General features: G+C 44.7%; 1 long non-coding RNA gene across 1 annotated transcript; it reads left to right on the top strand.

Moving 5' to 3' along the window:
• Window positions 1-22,694: 22,694 nt before the first annotated feature.
• LOC125757268 (uncharacterized) lies at window positions 22,695-23,323 on the top strand. The gene is made up of 2 exons (XR_007415195.1): window positions 22,695-22,891; window positions 23,141-23,323. It is a non-coding gene; the product is annotated as an uncharacterized LOC125757268 (long non-coding RNA).
• Window positions 23,324-24,898: the final 1,575 nt, after the last annotated feature.

Raw genomic sequence — 24,898 nt, 5'->3', positions numbered from 1 at the left:
AGAAAAAAAGTTCCGTCAGCGGGGATTGAACCCACGACCGCTGGGTCCGCAACAACAGATGCCGGGCGCACTATCCACTGCGCCACGGTCAGAGACTCTAGAAGCTTTACAAACGCGCCTTTTATATCTACCACACTCCCGGTCAGCGGGGTGGTGTTGCCCTCTGGGTGCGGCAAAGTAGAGTATACTTCATCATTACCGTGGCTTCCGCGATTAGTACCTGCAGCGCGTTACACGTTCGTCCCATTCGGCGCGTTTTCAATAGAAGTACAATTTTGTCAATGCCTTAACACACCGCGAGGTGGCGACCTTAACGCAAGCGTCGTAAAAGCGTCGACCTCGCTCATAGCTTCACGCTAATAAAACCAAAAATAGCTCTGCGACGCGCGCCTGCCTCACCTGGCTGTAACACCGCGTTCCCAGCCTACGCGCTCGCCCCGAGCAGAGCCGTCGATAGGGAGAGTCTGGCGAATGGGTGGGGCAGTGACGTCGCGGCGTGGCGATGACGCTGTTCACGTCACCGCCACGCCTCCGCTCCGGCGCCGTCCGCCATATATAGTCTTCCTGCGCGACGGGCGCACGGCTGAGGCTATGTACGCGCTGTTTGTTCATGAAATCTATAGCGCTCCTAAACAAATTTCGAAAGCGAAATTGTGCAAGAACATTGCTATACAAGTTTAATGAAGAATATGGAGTGAATTAGACGTGTCGAAATCATCGTGAAACTGAGTTGTGCACGCCGATTCGAGTCCACGATGTTCTACGATACGCGCTGTGCTTTTAGAGCGCAGCTCTTAGGCGCCTGTTCCTGCGTTGTTCGGCATCGCCGTTGGCGTCGTCGGCGTAACCGATAGAGCGAACGAGGACGAAAGACATCGAACGTGGATTCTGTCGATATCACAAGCCACTGGCCTGTAACATCGCTTTGTTCCTCCGTCATGGTGGTGGTGGTGGTAAACATTTTATTCAAGAAATTCACAAGAGTTGCTGTGTGCATGAGTGGCAGTCCCTAGTACGGGACGTTCGCCCTTCGGTCGGAGCTCGCGCGCATGCAGGACTGGCGGGTGCGCTGCTACTGTCTCGCTTGTCGTAACGGGGATGTCGATGACGCTTGCAATGCACAGAGTGGCGTGCGTAGCACTCGAGCACTGGCAGTTTCTGTGGCAATATGTAACGAATGTTCCAAGGCAGATAGCCAGACATTAAAACACAGTTCGCGTTGCCTCAAGAGATAGCTGCGCTTAGAATTCGCATGGGGGAGTATAGTGATCATCGGTGACTTTTCCAGCTATGAAGACCTGTGGGTTTGCGTCTATTTTGTTTTTTTTTCTTGAATAATTTTTTAAAGCTTGAGTTCAATAATAACGACGCTTGGTAATGTTTCTGTCGCTGAAGATGTTTAGTACGGTGCGGCTGGCGCTTCTCTGCACAGTGATCTCGTGAGAAGTTTTTTGATCCAGCGATGATGCTCGCTCCGAACTGTGTACTATACTCTCCTGAACTGTGTACTATATATATAACATTGATTTCTTTATTTTGCTTCGGGAGCGGAGTACCGGCGGGTGCGCAAGGTCACTATACAGTCAGAAATCGGATCTCCCATGCTCGCGCTTTCAACAGTATGGGGGTGTTCATGCAAGCAGAATTCACGCTGTTGAATGTCATGGGCGAACGCCTTAGATGCCTCATGAAACGCGCGAATTGACTGGAGTCCCGAGGCTTCGGCGCCAACACGAGCGAGGCACAAAATCCTGTGATGACGTCACCAAGACGTTGTAGATAGCTCAAATTTGTGACGTGTCAATGACGTCATGCTGCCGCCGGATTACGTTACGTCATTTGTTATTGTCATCACATGACATCGGCGCTTTGCACAGCCTCCTCGCCCGCCGATCACGGAGGCAATGCAAGACCTGGGAACGAGCAGAAAGCTTGCAACGCCTCCGATCTTGGAGGCAGTAAAAATCATGTGATCACTTTACTAGGACATCATAGATAGCTAAACTTTGGGACGTCACAATGACGTCATGTTTACGTCAGCTTACGTTACGTCACCTGATAACGCCGTCACATGACATCGGCGCTTTGCACAGTCTCCGTGATCGGTGGACCAATCACGAAGGCAGTGCAAATCGGCGAAGTCATGTGATGACGTCATCGCGTGAAGTCACGTTATTGGATGTCATCATGACGTCACAAGCTTTGGTCGTATGGTGACATTACGTGATTTTTAACATCCCTCGTGTTGACGCCTCCGACGCGGGACGCCGGCGGTCAATTTTCGCGTTTGCTGAGGCATCTGTTTTCGCCAGAGCAGGTGCAGGGCCCCTAGAAGGCGGGTGTTAGATGAAAACACTACTTCGTACTGCTAGTCTCTGATAGCGGGCATCCTGTTGGTTTACTTTACAAAATCATTTTCCTGCTCAGCTTCACGCTCTATACTTCCTAATCACGAAATTTTATGGAGTACATGAGGGCCCCTTGCTATAGTAGAACTTCCGGCACGAGCATAGACATCGCGCACATACGTGAATGAATAAAAAATCACAGCATATCCACGGAGTGAATTATGATGAGTGGGCGAAGCTGTGGAGGTTCATCGGTAAACCGTGAATCTTCCGTGAATTCTGCCCAGTACATCATCACCGACGTGAGATCGGGCGCGTTTATACTAAAGGTTCGATGAGAATTATGACGATTTGCAGCTCACTTTAATTTTACATGTACGCTGTGAATTTTCATTGTTTAATCACGCACAGGAGCAATCGCACACACGCACTACCTTGGAGGTCAAAATCCAGTGCCTATTTATGCGGGGTGGTCAGTGAACGGTTGTGCAGCGCGAGCGGTCGGTTTTTTCAATCAAGACGCTGCCGCGACGCTGCCTGCGTCGGCGCCGCAGCGCCGCGAGGCAAGATAGGGGCGGGGGGGGGGGGGACCATGAGGCGATGCGAAGCCGGAGCACCTCCACGATTGCGTTCCGTTGGCGTTCGTTGGACAACTTTTCTTGGCAATGAAGCGAAGGCTACAGAGCCACAATGCACGTATCCTAACGCTAATGAATGTAGTCCCACAATTGCGTCCGTATTTTCTGCGTGGGATATATAAAATACTCCTTCATTTTCTACATGTAGCTTTTTGAGGGGGAACGCAGTGCACACAAGCGAGATATTTGTATTTCTTTTAATTTATACGTTGTCACTTTGCGTTTTCACATGCGTAAAAACCGTGAATCTTCCGTGAATTCTGCCCAGTACATCATCACCGACGTGAGATCGGGCGCGTTTATACTAAAGGTTCGATGAGTTATGACGACTTGCAGCTCACTTTAATTTTACATGTACGCTGTGAATTTTCATTGTTTAGAAAACCATTGCTTTAGAAAACACCTTGCGTCTTTCGTTAAGCAGCTGGCGTCTTTTTCGTTTGCTTTAGAAACATCTGGCGTTCTTTCGTTTTTTTTTACAAAACATCTGGCGTCTTTCGTTGGTTTATTTCATCAATCAACGGCGTTTTGAACAAAATTTTTATTGTTTAATCACGCACAGGAGAAATCTCACCAGGCACTACCTTGGAGGTAAACAATGGCTGCTAATGGGAATGAGAGACAGAAGAAGTCGGCTTTTAGCTAACACTTACACTTCTACAGAGACAGAAGAATTCGGCTTTTAGTTAACGCGCACGCTGCGAATTTTTTATTGTTCAACAACGCACAGGAGAAATCTCCCACCGGCACCACCTTGGAGGTCAAAGGGTAAGACTTGTTACTCACTACTACGAGCACGACGAGGGACGAACGGGTGCCGCCTTAAGGAGCTTCGCCCCTAAAAAGCGCAAGGCACATTCGCTTAGCACAGAGGTGCGGATTAATTTACCTGCGCGAATTGAGCGTAAAACTTGTAGCATGTGCACAAGCGGCAACACACTGCGGTAATTGACACCATAGGCTGACAGTCACAGACGCGCAGACCACATAACGTGCAACAAATGCCAGATAAACGCCGCAGCTGACGCGCGGTGGCCCTAACCCGCGATACCGAAATAAATTCTTCCCCTCACAACATCACGGTAACATTCCAAGCTCGTGCTCAGAACGCGTGATAAATTACGTAAACGCAACATATCAGGCTTGACAATTATAGCGTGAACGCTGCAAAATTTCAATGTGCTAAAGCGTTCGAAACGCGAACCATAAAACTCCTTTATTTCAGCGTGGCAAAATGATTTTTAAAGTTTGTGCGCCTGAAAGGGCCCCATTGCACAACGAATAATAAGTTTGTGTTAATGGTACGCTGTTTACAATACCAGCAATATTCAAGCGAAATACTCAAGTACGTATCTCGCATAACACGGAGCAGTAGGGTCGGGGTCCAATTTGCTGCGTCTGATGTTTCTAATCCAAAGGCGTTGTCGCTTTTGGATTAGACAACTGCTCATCGCACGCAGCAAATTCAAGCGTGAATGCGAGAAGCAGACGCCATGAATACGCGCGCGAGACCATATATAGCGGCTTCGCACAAGAGCTTCGCAACCTACGACCTGCGCGCGCTACTCAGCAATCGTGTAAATGTGGCGTGCCGGCGGTCGCCGTCGCGGCTCCGCGCCGCGCTGCCGCCACTGCCGCCCGCCGCCGCAGGCGAGGAGAGAGGGTTTACGTCACGAGAAGAAGGCGGCGCTGGGGCGGGGTGCGGAGAGCGGCAAGATGAAACAATCGCCAAACTCTCCCGAAGGGTATGTATGGCTCTGGCCCCGAGAAAAATTGCGGCTGGGCTGCCGGGGCGGCACGACGCGCTTTGCGTTTCCCTCCAGTCCGGCCGTGGTGTTCAATCGCATTTTAACATGCCGCAGGATGGCGACCAAAATCCGCGTCCAATATGCGACGCTCTTCTGGCTATCACAACTCGTTCGAGATTACGCTTTCACCAGTAACTACTACAGCTACCACAAGGGTTTGTTTAATCATTGAACATGGACGTTAGTCGTCGGCATGGAGATGTACCACCAATCAAAGTGGGTGTATCCACGTTAAACGGTGCTATAGCTGCCAGACATCAATATACATTGCGCAAACTCTCTTATATCAATGTACAGTAAACATTCAGTTACTTCTATACGGGCGCGTTTTACTTTCGTGTTATTCCGATTCCTATGACGGTGGGATCAACCATGTTTATTTATTTATTTATTTATTTATTTATTTATTTATTTATTTATTTGTTAATTTATTTATTTATAGTATCCTCAAGGTATAAATACATTGCAGAGAGGGTGGCGTATACATAGCAAAAAAAAAGCATAAACAATTACCAGTAAAGGCATAGGACGAACCACTACTGACTAGGCGGTGAGCGAATGCATTAGTCTCAATGAGACTCGGTCGGGGATTCGTCGTGACTACGTTTCAAGCGTTAGTACGAGCAAAGCGAATACCTATTAACGAGGTTTCACTGTCTGCGGATCACATGCTTGCTGAGGATCGGTGCCTGTCCGGTGGAGAGATGGACGCTGGCTTTTTCTTCGTCGATTGCCTTTTCCTTTTGCCCCCATGGATGACAAGAAAGTCGGTCTTTTCTGGGGCCAGTGTGAGTCCAATATCTCTGGTGAAGTCATCGATGCTATAGTTAGCTTGATTTGCATATACTCTTATTGCTTTTCCAGGGAACGCACCTTTCGTATAGTCCCGATAGCGTCACATCTTCAGCATGAGTAACATTCCCAATGCGTTTGATTTCTTCCAGTCTTAGAGGAAAATAGGCTTGAGGACAAGATTGAATAGCGTAGGGGAGATTACGGCTCCCTGCAGAAGACTAAGCCGGTTGTGAAGATAAGAGCTGCGCTTGTCGTCAACTTGAACCTGAAGCGTTTTGCATTCCAGAAACGCGGCATGAAAGTTGTACATATTGCCCTTGATGTCCGTTTCTTGTGCAGCTTGCATAATTCATACAAGGGGAGGGCCTTCTGCGGTCGTTTGGACCTCTATACTCCAGCGACTATACGACGGCATAAAAGCGAGGTGTCCACGTTCTCCATTAGGCGAAGCATAATTTCTTGATTGGAAAGAACAAGTCTGAATCTGTGTTGGGTGTTCGGTAGAAGGCTGTCTTCTTCTAACCACCGTACTAACCTTGTATTGACCGTGCTTTTGATAAGCTTGTAGACTAATGACGTGACATGAACCGCTCTCAAATAACTGAAACAGTTCGGTGACTTGTTCGGTTTCGGAATAGACTTGAAAACTGAATGACGTCAATCCGCTGAAACATATCCATCTTTCCTTATAAAGCTTTTCTCCTCCGGAAGAGTGATTTTGCATCCTGCGGTGAGCTTCTTGCTGTGCGCTACTGTAATTCATGTGCGCTACCGATGTGCACTACCGCGTACCGAGCTGTAATTTGCCTTTAATGTCAATTTAAGGTTAGGAAAGATGCTTAGTTCGGCCATTCGCGTGCGAGAATGACACCAACTTGCGCGAGGGAACAGGAGTAGTTCAAGAGAAAGCAGAATAAAGAGGCGAGCTTATCGAAGGTTTTGGGTTCTGTTCCCGGTACCGCTGTTTTTCTAATGGGCAGAGAAAGTGCCCATTAGCTTGGTGTTGTGGGTACTCATTTATCGAGAAGGTTGATTGTTATTTTGTCTAGCTTCTGTCACTCCTGTTTCCTCTTTCGACAATGACGCTGAGCCGTGCTCCCTTCTGGGTTACAGAAATATGAGTCTTTCTTATCCTAAATCACTGCTACTCGAACATTCACACTAACGAGCTCTAGCACAGGATAACTCTCCGTCACAGAAAGTGGTGAGCTGCTACAGGCACTGGGAACCATACCTTGCGCTTCCCGTATTCGAAGAGGACCCTTTGAACATTCAGCATAGCTGTGATTATTAGGGGTGAATGCAGTGGAGGAAGGTGAGCAGCCAGCACAGATGAAGGTTCCTCTCCTCTTCTATGCTGGTTGTAGAAGTGTTTGTTGTGAATAAACAGTCAAAGCTCCTTCTGCACATCGTAAGGGAAAACAGCTGACATTCAAGGGAAGGCAGAAAAAAATAATTGAACAGCGAATGGATTTGAACCATGTTGTGGTGGGGTTGTTTTCTCACCTGTGGCATTCGCAGAACAAGTGGCGTAGGTCGCATTCATTCATGACAGTTTCCTATAGGTGCTGTCGCAGCCATAGAAGACCTGCGCCTTGGCTGGTGTGTGGAGCACTACACACTAAACGCAAAAAATAAGCGGCAGAACTTTGTATTTCGGATTGCTTGCCGCGTTTCCTGGCGGCAAGTCGTCGCTACCAGGCGCTACCGTAGCGCCTATAGTATTCCGTCAGCGCCTGGCGCACTTCGTGTGTTCGTTCTACCTAACGCGTCTTCGATTTCGGTGACCGTGAAAGGTTGCTTTGAAGAGTCTTCTCCCGCTCAGGCATCATCCCTGACATGGGTTCTTTGCGTGGCAGCATTTGTCTGTGGAAAAAAGATGTTTGCTGGTTTTTCTGAGAGTTCTGCACTGGTGATGCCTTCTTTCAGTACAACGCGTGCTGCGCTACAGATGTCTTGCGCCGGCCCAGAAGGGATCTCATGATACCCCACGCATTGCTTGAAGTTGTTGTTCTGTTAATCTGTTCACATGTTTGCAACTGCTGCTCAGAGGCCAGTTCCCCAGCATTGTTGTATGCATTACCGAAAAAAATGTAACTAAAAACGTTACTCGTTACGCTAACGAAAAAGGAACGCGTTACCGCCTATACGTTACTTACAAAAAAGGTAACGCGCTTCCGTTACCGAAAAAAATGTAACGCACGTTACTATTGCCATTACTCCAGGGTCAGAAATTTGAATCAGTGCGCCCTTGCAGCAAACCAGAATGATAATTTTTTTAAACGTCATATTTATATTTCGCATAAAACCTCTAACCGAACGTACGATTTTAGCTGAATTACTGATTTACCTAGAAAACTTTGCACAAGCGTGCCGGACTCAAGCAATATTATAGCAACCTAATGCTTACTGTAGAGTTGCATGTGATGGCTTGTAGCTTCAGGTCACCCAATCGACAGCGCCAAGTTATCAAACAGCGATGCACGAACGCTGCTAAATCAACAAATGCTGATGTTTGCGCTTAGTTGTCGTCCGAGTGCAGGTAGTTGCTCACGCGGCAGCGCGTTTTTCGATCGCGCGTCGCCTTTGCTGTCCGTTTTGTCATAAACGTAGAGGGAGGTAGTTCGCCTGTGTGAACGTAGTACTGACGGTCTAGTCACTGCATGCGGAAAGTCACCGAGAGCGAGCCGCATTCAGCTTCATCAACACGCATCCGCCTGTGCTCGGCGCCATACGGCCTCCGCTTGCCCCTTTTCGTGACGCCGCTTTTCCGCGCGCCATGTCGCGCTGAGCCTGCATGCTTGCAGCCATAGGCGTGCGCAGGGTTCCCCTTCATGGGGGGCGAAGGTTCGTCGCAGCGCCCCCCTCCCAATTATGTCATTGCATGGCGCTGACATTGCGCACCCTCCCTAGTCGCAGCGCCCCCCCCCCCCTTTAGGTGAATAGGGGGCGCCCCCCCCTCGCCCCCTCCCCCTCGAGCGCACGCCTAGGCTTGCAGCTGTAGCCGAGTCGCTATAGAAGGCTGCGCCCAGCCTGGATTCGTCTCGTCGAACAACGCGGACGGCTCTCCTCCGAACACAAGAGCATCCACGTTAATTAGTGTCTTCATATCTCCTATCTTCGCTTGCATGCTACGAAGTGTGCGAAAATAGTCGCGTTTATCGCATCTCCAGCGTAAACGATCTGGCAATATTTGCATAATCAGTGCGTCTGCGCATCCTTCATTCGAATTCCGATCATGAACAGAGGCATGTTCTCTGTGATAAAACGAAAGCATTGCTGCGTGATAAACCCCCAAAATTTTCATTCGTTCACTGCAATATTCGGAGTCTTCGAAAGCATCACGATGATCTGCTGAACTTTCTTTCTATACTTGATCATAACTTTTCTATAATCTGTTTGTCGAAACGTGGCTAACACAAGCAGATAGCAATCTATTTGATCTTCCACGGTACACTAGTGAACATAGCTACCGTGGGATCCAAAGTGGTGGACCTGCCATTTTTGTGAATTCGCCAGTTCCGTACACTCGTCGTCACGATATTTCATTCCGTAATTTATTGTGCGAGTCTGTCTGGTTAGAGTGCGACCGGAATGTCTTGCCACTTAACAATAGACATACAATCCTGCCATGCATTTATCGTTCCCCGTCATCTTCGCATTCGGACTTCTGTTCACAGCTAGAAGAAATTCTTGACATCTTAACCAATGAAAAATAAAAACATCATCATTTGTGGTGACATCAACATAAACATACTTCATCCCAACTGTCAGTCGTGCTCTGATTATATAAACTGCTTATTTAGCTATAGTTTTTCTTCTTTAATTGATGTTCCTACAAGATGTGACACTGCTGGTTCTTGCACGTTAATAGACCATATATTTTCGTCTTCATCCTCCGATTACACCACTGGAGTGATAGATTATTCCATTACGGATCATTATCCCCTGTTCTTCAGTCTTGGCACCGGAAAACGTATGCAGCATCGCCAATACACTAAAAGTTTCATCAATGAAGCATTATTTACACGAAAGGTGCACGGCACATGATGGAATAGTGTTTTACGTGAAAATTGTCCTGAGAAGGCATATTCCATGTTCCTGTCAACAATGACGGACTACATTAATGGCTGCACAACCCATGTATCCCGTAAGCACACATTCTCGTCTCCTAGGAATCCATGGATCGCAAATGCGTTGCTGCGCTCTATAATTAAGAAAAACAATCTTCTTAGAAAGGTCAAACTGCAGCCTTTCAACGTATCTTTGCGAACTAGATTTAAAAATTATAATATTCTTTTCGGCATCCTTAAGCGTGCAAAACGAGAATATTATGAACGGCGGATAATTGAAAACGGAAGTAATACCAGGCGCAATTGGGAGCTCATTAAAGAATTTCTTAATATTACAGAGCCAGATACGGGTATTAAAAAAATAATATACAATGATAAGGAATACACTAACGAGGCTGATATACCTAACGTTTTCAGTGATCATTTTGCCACATGCCAAAATACGTCTTCTAGTGTTCCACCCCATCTTCCACGTAGCTCTCGGTCCTTCTTCCTTCGTCCTGTTTCTTCAGAACAAGTTTTTAATGTAATTTCTTCCCTCAAAGTTACGGGATCGGGGCTGGATTCTATCCAGCCTTCTAGAATAAAACTGGTTGCTGCGGACATATCAATGGTTGTGGCAGATATTGCTAACAAAATCTTCAAAACAGGTAAATTTCCCGAGTTGTTGAAACGTGGTAAAGTGATTCCGGTGTTCAAAAAAGGTGCTCGTGATAACATTAGCAACTACCGCCCAATTTGTATTTTGCCATTTTTTAGTAAAGTCATTGAAAAGCTTCTGTACACTCGTTTAATGAACTATCTAAACAAATTTAATCTTGTCTCCCCACGCCAGTTTGGTTTTAGGAATGGTTATTCGACGGAACAGGCCTTCATCAATAAATTGTTTAATGCTATTCGCGAAATTGATTAAGGGTTTGTCGTAGGAGCCATATTCATTGACCTAACAAAAGCATTTGACACACTAGTACATTCTATTCTTCTCGATAAGCTGCAGTCTTTTGGTATTACTGGCCTACCATTAAATTTATTTCGCAGCTACTTGTCCGACAGGCCGCAAGTAGTGTATATTAATGACCAATTTTCATCAACTAAATTAATTAACTGCGGCGTTCCCCAAGGCTCTATATTAGGCCCTTTGTTGTTTCTCCTATTCATTAATGACTTACCCAATACGCTTACGTCTTCTAACTGTTTGCTGTATGCTGATGACACGACCATTTATTCACCACATAAATCAGTCACCGCACTTCAGGACATACTTACTACAGATCTTAAAACCGTTCACTCATGGTGTATAAATAACCAACTTAAAATTAATCCTACTAAAACAACTTTTGTGCTTTTTCATAGCCCTCAAACGGTGATTAGTTCCTCCACACTTGTCTCATTGAATAATTATGATATACCGGCATCTGATAATGTTAAATTTCTGGGTATTACTCTGGATAAACACCTTAAATATAATATTCACGCCAACTCACTCATCAAAAAGGTTTCATTTGGCATCCGCATTATCATTAAAACACGTGCATTCTTTCAACCTCATATTCTTTTCTCGCTTTATAATGCTTATATTAACAGCCATTTATCATACTGCCTATCATCATGGGGTAACACATACGCCATTCATCTCAAAACGCTTCAGCGCCTTCAAAACCAGGCGATAAAATTAATGACGTATAGCCCATTGCGTTCCCATTCTACACCCATCTATCAACAGCTGCGCATTCTACCGATTCAAGAGTTGTTTTATCACAGATTGTCCCTCATCACATATCGTCTCATTCATCGTGAAATATCATTAGATAGTATTCCTCACCATGTCCTGGTCAACAACAATAATACCAGGTTTTCAGAGCAAAATAACTTTCTTTTACCCAAAGTAAGATCGAACTATGGCAGATTTACAGCTCGCTTCTATGGTATTCATCTTTGGAATCGCATACCTCTTCATACTAAATCATCTCGGTCACTGCAATCTTTTAAACACAACATGAAAAACATATTGTTAAAGAACCTTTTGTTCATCTGTAATAAATTTATTTTCGTCATCACTTCACAGTTCTGTATTAGTATTTTTAAGCTTTGTATAATGCTGCTATGGTAAATATATTTTTCTTTTTTAGTATACATCGTTCTGTTTTGATTGCATTTTTTTGCTGCTGTTACCTTTTATGTACGCCACTAATTATAGGAGGTCCCCCTGACAGTCTCGTACTTTGGGACCTCCTGATTCTGTATGTATTATGTAACCCGTTTTTAAATGCGAAGCATTTTTTAGCGAACTTCTGCGACTTTGAGCGTATCTATCTATCTATCTATCTATCTATCTATCTATCTATCTATCTATCTATCTATCTACCTATCTATCTATCTATCTATCTATCTGTCTATCTATCTATCTATCTATCTATCTATCTATCTATCTATCCGCCTACGACTTTGTGCTCTCCTGGCCGTTTCGTTAATCGGATGTATACCAAAATTGGTGTGTCATAACATGGCCTTATTACGATCATAAATGACAGGTCATATCATGAAAATCATGACACGCATGTCATGAACAGCATTATTAAATGCGAAGCATTTCTTAGCGAACCTCAGGCACTTTGGGCGTTTCTATCTACGTATCTATCTATCTATCTATCTAGCCGCCTACGTCTGGGCGCTCTCCCGGTCGGCTCCATATGTTGAAATATACCAAAATTTGCATAGAAGAGGATGAGTGTATGACGAACACGATTCACTGGTGACGACATGAATAACCCAAAATACCTGTCGCGTACGTCATGAAACCCTTTCCCTCAGTAACGTGTGGCACATACCCGCATATCAGAGTTCATGTTATGCGGGTATGTGCCACAGGTGATAGCAGAGTCTCAATCAACGCAGTAACAGCGAACAGACACATTGACACGGAAGGAAAGTGATAAAATAAGTAATTGTTGGGCCTCTAGCATTTCGCCTCCATCGAAATACGGTCACCGCGGCTGGGATCGAACTCGCGACCTTCGGGTCAGCAGCCGAGGACCGTAACCACTACACCACAGCGGCCGACGCAAGGAAAGTTAGCGAGCTGACGAAAGCGCACCCCTGGAAGACGCTGGACCACCATCCACACGTCCACGTGGTCTGCAACGTCGACCACGTGAATTAAGCAAAAACCGGGGTCAATGCTTCGTACAATAACTCTACCGAGAGGACCATGTCCTTCATGATTACCGGTGACTTCAGCATTGATTTATCAAAAACCAACAACGCCTGGTTCTTAGACGGCACGAAAGACGGCTTGGATGTGGGCAGGGCATCACAAGACCTCGGTACACGTCCAGGACAGGAGGCATCATAGATCATTTCTTCGTAAAAGCCATCCGCGGTTTCCACCAGCTCTACTATACCTCGCACTTCATTACACTTAGGCCGTTCGTAGGCGCGATCACGAACGGATCCAATAAGAAGTCCTGTCCAGCTGCTGGCGCTCACCAATCACGGTGATGATGACGTGATTCAAGAACTGCCAAGAACCCCTTCCACACATGCACACGGGTTCGTGAAACGTGCGTGTGTTCTCCGTCATAACGGATAAGTATAAGCATAACAACTTTAGCGCAACTTTAACAACTGCAACTGGGACTGTAAGGTACGTGCTGTGCGCCTGCGCGTGCCACTCGGCTGTGTATATATCGATGGAAAATTTTGTGAATAAAGCTTAGTTGCGAGTGGCGCCTATCTTCTGCGTGTGTGTTCGTTCATTGTCCTATTCGAATACGCGCTATCCAGTGTTGAATAATATAAGCACTACATATCAGCTTACTGCTTCTGGTGTTGGTAACACCTATGTTGCTGTTGGCATCGTTAACCAACTGCAAACCGGTTATATAACACATGTCCGACTCTTCAGAATATATGTGTGCGTATACCATTTGCACATTTCTCTAGCGTCATTCCGTAACGTTTCGCGCAATGTCAAAAATTGCGACACAGTCACGTTCCTGCGCATGCTTCGCATAACATCGATCCCCACGATACGTGGGATCTGCCGAATTTTTACATTCCACGGCCTTTGGGCTCCCTGGGCGTTCCGTTGATCGGATGTGTACCAAAATTGGTGTGTCATAACATGGCCTTATCACGAACATAAATGACAGGTCATATCATGAAAATCATGACACGCATGTCATGAACAGCATTATTTACATTCCGCGGCCTTTGGGCTCTTGCGGCCGTTCCGTTAATTTCATATATACCAAAATTGGTACGGCGTGACAAGAGTTCATGACGAACATAATGACAGGTCCTAACATGCAAATCCTGACGCGCATGTCGTGTGCAGCATGATTTACATGACATGGTCTCGGGGCGCTCGCGGCTGTTTAAATGAAGGGATACATACGAAAACTGGTATGACGAGACATTTCTGTATGACGAACATAACTGACACGTGGTAACATGAAAATCATGATATGCATGTCATGTATGACATGATTTACATGCCACGCTCATGGTGCATTCGCGTCCGTTTCGCTTGCGTGATATACACCAAAATTGGTGTTACGCGACACGACAGTATGACGAACGTAAGTGAGACGTGGTAGCATGAAAATCATGACATGCAAGTCATGTATGACCTGATTTACATACCACGCTCATGATGCGCTAGCGGCAGTTTCAGTAGATTGACATACACCAAAATTGGTATTGCGCGACGCGACTGCATGACGAACGTAAATGAGAGGTGGTAACATGGAAATCATGACATGCAGGTTATGCATGTCATAATTTACATGCCGCGCTCATTGTGCATTCCCGGCCGTTTCGCTAGCTTGGTATACACCAAAATTGGTATTGCGCGACGCCACTGTATGAGGAACGTAAATGAAAGGTGGTAACATGATAATCATGACATGCATAAAATGTACGACATGATTTACATGTCATGCTCATGGCGCACTCGTGGCCGTTTCGCTAGATTGATATGCACCAAAATTGGTATTGCGCGATGTGACTGTATGAAGAACATGAATAACAGGTGGTAACATGACAACTATGACATGCATGCCATGTATGTCATGACTTACATGCCACGCTTATGGTGCATTCGCGGCCGTTTCGATAGCTTGATATACACCAAAACTGGTATTGCGCGATGTGACTGTATGATGAACATTAGTGACAGGTGGTAACATGAAGAACCATAATATTCATGCCATGTATGGCATGATTTACATGCTCTACTCATGGTGCACTCGCGGCAATTTCGCTCCTTTGATATACACCAAAATTGGTATTACGCGATGTGACTGTATGACGAACATAAATGAGAGGTCTTAACATGCGAATCATGTTATGCATGTCATGTAAGGTATGATTTACATGCCACTGTCATGGTGCGCTTCCGGCCGTTTTGTTAACGTGATATATACCGAAATTGGTATGGCATGACACGAGTGCGTGATGAACATAAACGAGAGGTCATGCATTTATATACCAGAATACGCGTTTCATTGGCATGGTGTACTCTAGACTGTGCATGCATGCGTGCATGGCAAACATGCGATATATGGTGGACTAGATGCCATGGCATGAATGATTTCATTTGGATCAAAGACAAACAAGGCGATGTGTGCAGCTCTTTGCTGACTGCTTCGCATTACATCGATTCCCACAGTGCGTGGGATCTGCCGAATTTTTTTGTACATGCAATAATAATGAATAAACTTGAACTTGAACACACACGAACGTTGGGGTTTTCTTCGTCCAAATTCGCACGCCTTGTGCGCGCCAGCCAGGTCCTCTGACGGTTCGCGCTGAGCATTTTATTAGTGCGCTGGCACTGGCCTTAATAACCTTTGGTATTTCAATGAAGCGCATTCTAGTGGGCTGCTTTTTTCTTCCGCAGCTGTCGATGCGATTAAAGCAGCATACAACTGCGCATAAAGGATAGTGGACGAAGAAACTCGCAGACGCTACAAGGCAGCTCTGAACAAGGTCTAACCGCTGTTCGCCAATATGGCCGACTCGCTCCGAGCAGGGACGTCAAGTGGGCTAGGTGTAAGCCATGTATAGTATTGCAGGGACAACTTGCTGGCAACTACAACTTGTAGACTTAAGCAACAGCTCTATTTCTCAGCTGTCGTCGGACAGCATGCCTCGCTTTTTAGTTAACACGTCCGCAGCTACGGTAAATAGGCGCTTGACGTACGCATTTGATGATACTCGTATTGTCAACAGCTGGCAGGCCGACAGCAGTCCGCGGCTGAGTCATAAGGATAGCTCTGGCAATGCGGCGCCTACGAGACGAAGGAGCTTTGTGTAAGACTTCCAGGATAATTGGAATAAAAAGTACCGAGTAGCGTGATACCTCACGTTACCAAAAAATGTTACCGTAAGTACGTTACCCGTTACAGTTAAGAAATGGTAACTAGTACGTTACTAAATTACCGAAAAAAAGTAAAGCGTTACCGGTAACGGCGTACTTGTAACGCGTTGCCGCCAGCACTGCTCCCCAGTATACTTCTAGATTTCTTTTCGTAAAGAACGCAGTAAACCTCGTAGTGTCTGCGGACGTCCCTTCGCTGGATGTTAACGCGATAGCGTTAAAGAGCTCGTTTCGCAGAAATTCCGCTGTCGGCGGCGGCGTCCTTGGTTGTGAGGGAAATAGCAGTGACATAGCGCCTGTCTTTTGAAACATATAGCCAGTTGTGTGATATAAGTAAAACAAATGTAATCACTCAATTACAATGCTAAGAAAATGTAATTGATTAAGGAATTTCTAACGTTCAAGCCGGAGTGGTGTCAAGGGTAAAAGTATGTGCGGGTGTACTGTGTTGTTTGTTCTCGCTTTAACAGTGGTATCTGAGCTGTTGCACATGTTTATATTCGCCCTAATTATCAACCAAAAAGTTGCATGCTTTGAATATTGCCAAAACGACATTGCAACAGGCTGTTCTTGGAAATCATTTACCATTTTACGCTTATGTTGCAGCCTAATCCATTATAAACTTGGGATTGTGATGGTGATATGACCATTTCTAGACTGCTACTTTGCATTGGCTATATAATTCTGGGCAGTATCGAAGATACATGTATCTTAGATACTCATCGGGTATCTTGTATCTGTATCGCGATACGTCTCACAAAATGAGTGTCTGTATCTGTATTTCCGATACATTCAATAATGTATCGTGTATCTTAAGATACAAGCTACCGTTATCGCAACACCACCATGCAAAGCAATTATCGCTGGCTGAACTCTGCTTCTCAAGCCGGTACTGGCGCCACTAAGCCACCTGAATAAAACTAAGGGCGGCAACATAATTTTATTTTCCCGCCAGAGTCTTCTACTGAGGGCAGGCGACGAGGTCTGCGCGTCCCTATTGGTGGAGTACAGTCGTGTGGCAGCTCGCGCAGTCTCCACACAAACAAGCGCGCGAACGTCTACGTCCAGCCCACGTAGCTTTTGTTTTCTCGATTTTTTGTTCTTTTTAGTTGTGTCAGTTCCATGACATTTGCTCTTAGCCACGGTCCTGCGTCGCGTACTTTAATGAGTGCAGCGCCTATTACGCAAATTATTACGCTGCTTTCGTGTCGTAATTGACGATTCTCTTGCGTGGTGCTTCGTAACGAAATCTGAAGTATGCAAGAACGAAGTTGCCTTGCGTCTCATGGCTTTCACACATCAGCGATTTGAAGCATTTCGTGGACGTAAGTTGCCTTACATGCGATGACATTGACCTATATGTAAATAACGTTCTAAGGACAATAGATCCACCGATACCGATGCTCGATCTAATAGAACAATCCTTTACTTAACAAGAGATATCTCGGTGTGCCATATTATTTCTTTTCGTGCTATTTATATATTCATTTTGAAATCATAATTTGATTGTTAGCACTAATGATTTCTTACCTGTTCTTTTGCATTCCGTACCTAGGTCTCTTTATTGTTTTTTCTGGTGTGGTCGCTGAAATATCTCTTTTGTAACGTGCTGCCAAAATAAGCTCTCTGCTTTACTTTTACTTTTAAATGTCTGCGTTATTTCTCCTACTGTTTGCATATTTATACTTCACTTGAGTTTACTGTTCTGCCAAGGTGATTTTGAAAACATATAATTATATGGGCGTGCCTTTGGTACTATACAGTAATATTAATATTTGAGATTTAATATCCCAAAACCAAGTTATGATTATGAGAGACGCCGTGGAGGGCTCCGGAAATTTCGACCACCTGGGGTTCTTTAACGTCCACCTAAATCTAAGTACACGGGCCTCAAGCATTTTTGCCTCCATGGAAAATGCGGCCGCCGCGGCCAGGATTCGATCCCGTGAACTTCGGATCAGCAGTTGAGCATCATAACCACTAGACCACCGTGGCGGGTCTTGAGTATACAGTACCAAACATTCTGCTTACGGCTTAATAAAGCAGCGAAGTTGAGTTTGCGTTACAATAATGGAAATCATTAGGAGCTATCTTAAAGACGTTGCTTGGGGGCCCTCGAGAAGATTTTAGATGAGGGATTCGAGGAACATATATACCAAATGCTCCGTTTTTTCATGAGCGTCTCAACGAGCTGTTTCAGGCAATTTTTCATAGCCAATGAATTTTCTATTGTCTTACTTTAAGTTAGTTCAGTAAAGAGTTTCGTTTCTACAATTTGACTGCCGCCATATTAATCGTCGCTATACCACGTGACAATACAATACGTCTGAGATGTTTCCGGGTTGCAGATGTTCTTTTGTTTAAGAAAAATTGTTCAAAGATCGCACGTTAGTGAGTATATCAATAACGAATGCTTTACACCAGCAGATACGTAGAATATGAACAGCCATTGCGGTTTTGTGTCCCCTACGTATACACCATTCGTTACAAAACTCGCTCCCAGCTTTGTTGCTGCTGTACACCTGTCCGGTGATCAGGTATTGCGTAGTGGTGGTTTACAGACAAGGTTAAACTCGACGCCGGTATTTGCTCCATCGTGCGAAGGCTTCTTATTGAAGTTCTTCCCGGTTAGTTGTTTCGGAATTGAACCCCGGTGAGTTGTTTAGGAATTGAACTAATGTACTTTGAGCAAGACAGACAAAAGTTTTAGACAGACAAAAGGGAGGTGACAGTAACCTGGTGTCTAATTATAGACCTATATCTATTATTCCTGTGTTTTCTAAGGGATTAGAAAAATTAATCTATACGCGTATATCTGCCTTCTTCTGCTCCAGAAATATAATCACTGACTTTCAGTTTGGTTTTAGAAAAGGAAGGTCAACCGAGACAGCCCTATTAACACTTAAGGAAATGATACTGCAAAATTTTGAACGAAATCTTTTCACGTTAGCAGTTTTTCTTGATTTCAGCAAGGCTTTCGATTGCATTGATCATAACATTTTACTGCTTAAGCTAGAATCATACGGAATCCGCGGCACGTCACTTCAATTGATAAAGTCATACTTGCAAAACAGACAGCAGTGCGTTCAATTAAGCACTCATACCTCATCATATTTACCTGTCTTAAATGGTGTGCCCCAGGGAAGCGTACTGGGACCGCTATTATTTAATGCTTACATCAATGACATCGTGGATATTGATCCCAGTGTGAGCTTTGTCATATATGCTGATGACACGAACCTACTTTTTTCAGGCCCTGACGCAAACGAGTTAATTATTCGGTGCAATGAGTTATTGAACAAGGTTTTCTTGTGGTCTACCAAAAATTTATTGAAAATTAATCCACTGAAAACAAAAGCCATCGTATTCCGAGCAAAAAACAAAATATTTTTATCAACACAAGCGTTAGCTTACGCAGGTGAAGACATTCTTTTTGTGGATGAACATAAAATTCTTGGTGTTACGTTTTCATCAAACCTCAGCTGGAACCAACACGTCGTTGATATCTGCAAAAAAGCCTCTAGTGTAGTCGGTGTGATGGCTCGTTGCAGACATATCTTACCCGCAAAAGTGAAATTGCAAATATACCATGCTCTTTTTCTTTCGCACATAAATTACTGCAGTTTGGTGTGGGCAACCACGACAAAAACTAACATAATGAAACTTCAGATCCTACAGAAAAAGGTTATTAGACAAGTAGCTAATTTAGATTATTTGTCATCAACGCAACTCGTGTGTCGGGACTACGGTATTATTAAAGTTGAATATATGTATACCTTTCGCATTCTGCGATCCTGCTATTTCTCTTCCATTTCGTTTAAACAATTCATTAAAAATACCGCATGTCTAACTGCAAAAAACATTTTGTTAAGAACAAGAAACAGTGACGTTTGGTTTGTTCCGAGGTTTCGAAATAATTACAAATTACAAACATTGCAATACAATCTACCAACCATTCTCAATAAATACAGTCACGTAAACAGCTTCTCATTAAAAGAACTGCGATCCTTTTTAGTAAATATAGGTTAAAGTTTTGACGTTGTGAAATGGGTTGTTCTTGTACGATTTCATTTTTCTTTCAGTGTGTGCATCCATATTGTACCGAGTAGGTTATATGATGGAAAACATATAGCAATAACAGCGTCTGTATAATCTTCTTTGTCTGACATCTGATGTACATTGTATGATGCAGGTCATACACAAGGAGCAATTTTGTATATATTTCTTCCCTGATATTTCGTGATTATTTTTAAAAATTTTTTTTGCCGATCGTGGTGGTATGGTTGTTGGGTTTTTCCTTTGCAGTTGTTTTCTTTTTTGTTTTTTGTTTTTGCTCGCGTCTATGTAACTATCTTCTGTGCTATGTTTGTTATCGGGATGTTTTTGTAGTAATGTATATAATATATATGTTTTTCTTCACCGCATTTGGTATTGTAATGCTAGCTTATGGTGAATTTATCGTTGTTACATATCTTTGTCATTGTCCCAACTGCCTTGTATAGGGTTCACTGGCCTCGTCAAGCTGTCCATAAACAGCTTTTAGCCAGTGAACCTCTCCAGAACCTGTTTCTTTCTGGGAAATAAAATGATTTGATTTGATTTGATTTGAAGATACTAAAGAAATTTCATTCAAATAAAACAAAATAGGTCAGAGTTAAGGGATTCAAGCAGACATTTTTGTGCATTGGCGTTTGCTACTGCGTCATATGGATATATAATAACTAACTTGCGAATGTATCGAAGTATCTTAAGATGCAGTTGGCAAGTATCGTATCGGATACAATTATCTCGATAGTATCTTGTATCTGTATCTCAGATACTTCTTGCCTGAGTATCTTGTACCGTATCGCGATACAATTTCAAAGTATCTTTGCCCAGCCCTGCCTATATTGAAACGTATGGAACTGACTGTTCACTTTTTGCACTTCTAGTCTATGGAAACAGGGAAGAAAATAATGCATTTCACTCCAACATTCAAATCTCAATCATCAGTGCGAAGAAATTGCGGTTGTCTCGCAAATCGCTCGTTCAGGCTACGTAATTAATAATACATGGTTCTATTTTTACATATTGTCTGTGCTGAGTAAACAGTTTTGCAGATAAGTTGACGCAATAGCTCTGCAATAGCACTTTGATTTGACGTTGCAAGATGTAAATAATGATCCGTAAGGGAGTGTGTAAGTGACTCAAGCATCATCTGGTGAGTAAGTGACATTGCATTCCGTGGTATCACTACGCTTTCATTGAAGCGGCTAGGATACAGACATTAGTGGGAAATGTGTAAACTCTGGCGTTAAATAAAGAAACAGCGCCATATCTAATGAACATAGATCGACTTGTAGTTCTCAACACCAGAAAGCGTGGTGCCAATGTAATCCTTGTAATTTTTTTCATTCATTTTTTTTTTCAGTTTCATTCATAAAAACGTCTTTCATTCATACTTTATTTCATATGCTTCATGCGTGAGATTATGAAATGGTCCTTTTGCTGTGCACTGTTTTGTGGATATTTCTATGCAAACAAAAGTCCAGTGAGTACTTTAATGGGCGTATTGGCGCGTATTCAAACACATTTGCCTCTTTAGATATAGCATCGGAATGACATCTAAATCAGCTTTTTTTTTGGCACCTGGTGTTGGCATGTATAAAGCATAGCACTTATGTGCTGCAAGATATTTTGATGCCAATGTACTGGGTCGGTGTACTGTTCCATAACAGTAGCTTTGGTTTGATTGAGACAAGGTGATCATCTAATTGACTTATATGATGAGCAACCATTGTGTATTGCCTGCTGCAGCAGTCTAGTTCCAGATAGTGTATGGCATATAATTTGCATCACCTTTGTGTGCTCTCGGTGGATTTGCAGGTTCCTTGTCCTTTGCGTCCCCGGAGCAGTCTTCTTCTTTGGCGTCTGTTCGAGGTCGACTGCATTCCTGCCAGCAGTGCACCTATGTGACCCTGGACAAGTCAACGATGAACAGACACCTTCAGAAACATATGGGCGAGCTCCCCTTTCAGTGCCACATGTGCCCAGCTGCATTCACTGCGGAGTCGAAGCTGGTGACTCACATACGCACTCACACAGGAGAGCGCCCCTTTTCCTGTGTCCACTGCAGTGCATGCTTTACGACAAAATCCCACCTCGTGAGACACATCCGCACGCACACAGGAGAGCGCCCCTTTTCCTGTGTGCACTGCAGTGCAACCTTTGTGCAGAAATACCACCTCGTGAGGCACATCCGCGGGCACACGGGAGAGCGTCCCATTACCTGTGCCCACTGCAATGCATCGTTTGTGATGCAAGCCGACCTCGTGCCGCACATGCGCATTCACACAGCACAACCCCTATTCTCCTGTGTCCACTGCAATGCATCCTTTACGCAGAAAAAGAACCTCTTGAAACACGAATGCAAGCACACAGGCAGAGCAATGTTTTTCCTGTGTCCAATGCAATGCATCGTTTGTGGCTAAACACAACCTCGTTCAGCACATGCGCTCTCACACAGGAAAGCGTCCCTTCTCCTGTGTTCACTGCGATGCATCCTTTTCGCGCAAAGGGAGCCTCGTGACGCACATACAGACTCACACAGAAGAGCGTCCCTTTTCCTGTGTCCATTGCAATGTATCCTTTAAGCAGCAAAAGGTCCTCGACAGACACGTCCGCATGCACACAGGAGAGCGATGCTTTTCCTGTGTCGAATGCAATGCATCGTTTGCGACTAAATACAACCTCGTTCAACACATGCGCTCTCACACAGGAGAGCGTCCCTTCTCCTGTGTTCACTGCGATGCATCCTTTTCGCGCAAAGGGAGCCTCGTGACGCACATACAGACTCACACAGAAGAGCGTCCCTTTTCCTGTGTCCATTGCAATGCATCCTTTAAGCAGAAAAAGGTCCTCGAGAGACACGTCCGCAGTCACACAGGAGAGCGTTGCTTTTCCTGTGTCCACTGCAGTGCATCGTTTGCGACTAAATATAACCTCGTTCAGCACATGCGCTCTCACACAGGAGAGCGTCCCTTCTCCTGTATTCATTGCGATGCATCCTTTTCGCGCAAAGGGAGCCTCGAGAGACACCTCCGCACTCACACGGGAGAGCGTCCCTTCTGTGCCCACTGCAATGCATCCTTTTCACGAAAACACATCCTCATAGGCCACATTTCCCGCCATCATAAAAATGAGAAGCCATAAATGTGACGGGCCTATGGGCTTTTCTTAAACAAGAGGTGTGGCCGAGAGAGCAGAGTTTGTTCAATAAAAGTCACTGTGAAAGTTTGGTTTCAAGGGACCCTAAATGCAAATTAATAACATTTTATGTCAGAATGAAAGGCCAATTTTTGAGAACGTCTACGTCAGTGTTAGCAGCAGTGCTCTACTAGACGAGAAACTTATGTAAGTATAGCGCACAATATGCGCCACCAGTGGGACATTTTGGAATGAGCCCGATGACGTCAAGAGTCCGGAATACAGTAATCACTAGTACTCAGACTACGTATAAGGAAAAATAACGTTCCGTGCTTTACGAAACGCACTTGAATACTGCTTGTGCGTTACTATTTGAGTCATGAAATAAAGAACCTAACAGCGAAGCTGTTGAGCAAATCGTTCCTTATGAGTCGATCGCAGAAAGCTATCATCTAAATGAGTGTACGCTACTGTGCGGCCTATCAGAAATGTCATCATCATAAACGGTTATGTGTAGCAGAAATTGGGTAAGTACGGCTACTCGCCACCGGTCCACTAAAAATGAAGAAGGCAGCCGTTAGCCCAAGAAATTGCCGCGATGCGATGGCGGCGAGCCGAAGACCCCGAGTACTTACAACGAGGAAGTAGTAGGGAACGGGAAAAGCAACGGCGGCTGCGAGAAGACACCGAAGCGATGGAAGGTCTGCGCCAACGACGACGCGCCCGTAGATCTATGAGAAGTGCGAACGCTTGCTTGCAGCGCGAGTTTCTGTCTCTGGAGTTTGGACAACCGTGTCGTGTCTTTTTCTGTCTATGGTTTAACGCAACCTCTCTGCGCTGAGAATCAACGTGGATGCAGTCTAGCTAAAGCGTAGCAACAACCTAGGAGCAACCTAATCAAACTCTGCATCACCTTGCTATGGCCTCGAAGCAACCATATTAGTCTTCAGAATCGTACAGTTGCTGTTTGAAGCCTTGCGCGGTTTATGCGAGCTTCGCCAATTTTCTTTTTGGCGTTACCTTGGAAAACGGCGCGAAAGGTTGAAATTGCTCAGTTTTCGCCGCCCGCTACGCTCACGCCGTCGCGTCTCAGTGATAGTTTCCGCTTGCGCAGTCGCATGTCAGGGTTAGTTTCATTGTCGAAAATTGCTGCGCTTGCCTTGCTGACTCGCGAGATTCGATCGAACATCAACAACAACTTTACATCACTTATGTTAGATCTAACCTTGAGTATGCATGCTCGATATGGTACCCTGGCCATGTTACTATGATAAACATAATCGAAAATGTGCAAAATCGAGCGGCCCGTTTCATCCTTAACAATTGCCATCGAACTGCTAGCGTCACTAATATGAAACTAACACTTGGCCTTCCTTTCCTTTCTTCTCGTAGGAAGTTAGCTCGTCTTTCCCTCTTTCACACGATCTACTATCGTAACCATGAGCTCAAGTCCCGATACATCACACCAGCATCTTGTATATCCCCACGTGTCGATCATCCTTGCAAAGTTCATGTACCTTCACAGCGCACAGTCACCTACTCATATTCATTCTTGCCGAAAACATGTCACGAGTGGAATCGCCTGCCTGCGTCACTTGTCGCTATCAGAGACGCATATCGTTTCCGCAAAGCACTAACAAACGCGTTATAAGCCTGCGCCAAGCTGCTT

Source organism: Rhipicephalus sanguineus, chromosome 2 (genome assembly GCF_013339695.2).
Source record: "Rhipicephalus sanguineus isolate Rsan-2018 chromosome 2, BIME_Rsan_1.4, whole genome shotgun sequence".
Lineage (NCBI taxonomy): Eukaryota > Metazoa > Arthropoda > Arachnida > Ixodida > Ixodidae > Rhipicephalus > Rhipicephalus sanguineus.
This window is presented reverse-complemented; position numbering and strand designations above follow the sequence as displayed.